The following is a 3,585-nucleotide window of genomic DNA, read 5'->3' as shown; positions in this document are numbered from 1 at the left end:
GATAAGAAGAGGCCCTGATCACTGAACGCACAGGTTTTTTTTCTAAGTGATACAATATGTGTTTGGATTTCTCACATGCTGTTAATCTGCTCAACGTTCTTCCCACATCGCTGCAACAAAGCAGGCGCCAACCAGCCAGCGGCAGCAGATTAGGATTCACATGAGAGCGAGTCGCCTTCAGCTGCTGCTGTGGGAGGACGTGGGAGTCCAGATGTGATGCATGTTGACGTTTCAAAAGACAGATCAAACACGTTTTTTTTTTTTTACTTCAGTAGAAGAATTGTTTCAGTTTAAAGAACTGATCCAGAAAAAGTGTCCTAAGCAGCATTTCTCTGTTGAAGCCTGATTTATAAGGGATATTTTCAGGCTAATACAAATATTGATATTTGAGTTGTTTTTTTTAAATTCTGATACATCTGCATTTTTATTTTTTATTTTACATAAACCCACAAAGATTTTTAATATGTGTTTTCTGATCTGATCCGTAGCAGCAGGACGCTGTCATTTGTCTGTTTCAAATCAGAAAAATCAAGTTTTATGATGCAACAAGCTGCGTTTTAAGGTTTAGTCAGATTTAGCCACTAAAACAATGGTTAGAGAAAGATGATGGTTTGGGTAAAAAATACTTCTTAGAGGACCATTGATGTCATGGTTACAATAACAACTACATGGTAAACAGGGTTAATCGATTAGTTGATTGACAGAAAATCAATTGCCACCATTTTTCATGTAAAAACATTTCTTGTTTCCAGCTTCTTAAATGTGAAGATTTGCTGCTTTTCCTTTTAATAAAAGTAATAGTTCTAATGTATTAGTAATAATGTTGATAACGTTTTGAAGGTGTTACTTTGGGCTCTGGTTAACTGTGACAGCTTTTCTCACTATTTTAAAGGTTTGTCAGGATCATTTGTTTGTTGTTATACTAATTTTAGCCACAAGAGGCTGAAGTGTGCCACTACACGCTGTTCTAAATAGAACGGAAAGTATTCATTTCTCCATGCTCTCTAACCACAAGGTACATATATTTTGTGTTAGCAAGTTATGTAACATTACTGTCATCTCTTTCTTTTGGCTAGAAATGTATTTTAATCATGCGCTAAAAACAATTTTCATGGATGAAATCCTGGCAAAAAACCCACCTACAGATCAAATACATTAATTGAAGGGGCTTAGGAAGATTATGAGCAAAATCATAGACACATGAGAGCAAACTATTTAGATGACTTGGAACATTTTTTTCACTTGGCTTCTGAGGGCTTCCTTAGACCCAGAGCTCCTACCTTTCTTCTACATTGGCTTTATCTGCAACCTTTTTTAAAAGTATTAAATAATGATTCGTTTATGACAAGGTTTTCTGCCTCTGTGGCCTTTTCAGCTCCAGAATAACATGGCATCAAGTATGTAGTGAAATGTCTTCTCTTATAGCTGGAGGATAAAAGTTGAGCCTCTGTGTCACAGAAGAAGAGATAGTGGTAATAAAAAAAAAAAAAGGCTCGGAGCAAGGTCTTCAAAGCCGTGTGTGTGTGTGTGTGTGTGTGTGTGTGTGTGTGTGTGTGTGTGTGTGTGTGTGTGTGTTTGTTGTGGCGAGTAACTAAAATCAGCTTTTCATCTTTTCTGCTGTGGCACGACCATCCAACAGTCAGAGGCTCTCAGCAGTCAAACATCTACAGGTACAAGCCTGCAGTCTGCTTCCTGTGGTACAAAATACCACTTGTGTTGTATTGAAGGTGATGACGAGGCGTGAACATGGCAATGTTGCTGAAATTGGTTAAATTCTTATGACTTAAGATTCAGTGTGAATCTTGGGTTACTTTCACACCTGTGGTTCTGCTAATTTGGTCAAGATAAAAGGGGGAAAAAGGGTACATATTGCATTTTGATTCTGGTTTGCTTTGTATTTACACTGAAATGGCTAAATTAGGTCTAACAGGGCGACAAATACAAGCAGGTAGATTATCTAAGATGCTGTCAGTTTAGTCAAATTTATTTGAGGGCGGAAAACAAAAAGGCGAACACAAGAATTATCACCCAAACTGTCTGTCATAAAGCTTGGCTTATCAAAACTCTGTCCAGTAACTTATACCTGAGTCATGTGACTTAAGTCTCCTGGTTGGTGCAGACAAGGAACATTATGACATTATTGTGTGCTTTGTGTTCACGCTGACTTTCTACAAACTAAGCAGGAGCCGTAAACATATAGTCACATGGACCGTCAGGCTAACAGTTTTGGTTAAAACCGCTCCACTATGTTCACCAGCTAGTCTCTGTTTCTGTCTGCAGTTTGCTGCTGAGCAGGTAGAGTACATTAGAGTTTTACAGATTTTCAACACTATGAGAGCAGTAAGAGTGAACCAGAACAGTAAAGTTTTGGTCCGTAAAGACGAGGGGAGCAGCAGATTCATCACGGCCAACAAATTGTCATTTGATGAATTGTTGAACAGAGTTTGGATCGTCATGCGTCTATTTCTGTCTATACGAGTCAACGGCATTTCAACCTGCCGTCTTCTGTTGTGCCACTAAACACCCACTCCAGTAATCAACCGGCCATTAGAGCCGGCCTCGTGTGACCGTTACACAACGAGAACCTGTAATCAGAGCGAGCTCCGTCAGGGTCATGGCAGCAGCAAACGCAGGCGGAGACAGTTTAACATTCTAATCAACAGAATAGAGTCCGTAACCACGCTTCTAAAACACAAGGAAACGAAGCGGTTGATAAAAGGGATAGTCTACTGCTTTGCTTTGACCAGCAGATTACCCATGAATGAACTGGTCGTGCCCAAGAAATAGTCTGAAGCATAACATTAGCAAAACAACAAATATGTGGTCAATTTATTCAAATAATGCCCGATTAGAATTTTTGGCCAAGGTTTTTGGAGATGACTAATGTCATCAGTCTTATCTTGGCAGCCAGTTTATTGCTGCTTCTGATGTCTCTGTAGTGTTTTCATTTATTATTTAAATTCCTTTTGGAAGGTACATTTTCGTCTCAGAGCATCAGTTTAACATTGCTGCCTCTGTGGACTTTAGAGTCCTTTATATGTTCAAATATCACCACACTTTAATATAAATCTACATTTAGTTTGGTTTTATGTTAAATACATTACAGTCCGGGCAGTACCGTAACGGAAACATGTGAGGCGCCCAATTAAATATATTTTTCTTTATTTTTATATCAACTCTGGAAACACAGACAAGACAATAAGACCATAGTGTGCATCCCATGTAATTCAAATTGAATTGGGCGGGGGCTGCGGGGGTAATCTCTACGGGTCTGAGTCTGGGTCAGTTTGATTGAGTGGAAAAAGCTGTTTTTCCCCCAGAAAGATCGGTTAGTGGACGTTTGATTTGAGATCATGTCACAGTTCAGTCAGGTATGACCACAAATCGATCGTTTTTTTTGTCCACGGGGAGTCAGGAATCCGGATCCTGCCAAGTGTGTGTGCGCTCTAGCATAACGGTATTTACTAAATATTCTACGGACACAGATAAGTGGCAGAAAGCGGACGAATGGATGTTTTCATCGATACAAAAACCAAGACAGGGAAAAAAAAAAAAAAAAAAAGAAACAAACAAACCACAGAGATA

The sequence above is a fragment of the Cebidichthys violaceus genome, unplaced genomic scaffold, assembly GCF_023349555.1.
Source record: "Cebidichthys violaceus isolate CVI_PGR_0920_01 unplaced genomic scaffold, fCebVio1.0.p SCAF_11, whole genome shotgun sequence".
In the NCBI taxonomy this organism is placed as follows: domain Eukaryota; kingdom Metazoa; phylum Chordata; class Actinopteri; order Perciformes; family Stichaeidae; genus Cebidichthys; species Cebidichthys violaceus.
Note: the sequence above shows the minus strand (reverse complement) of the source record.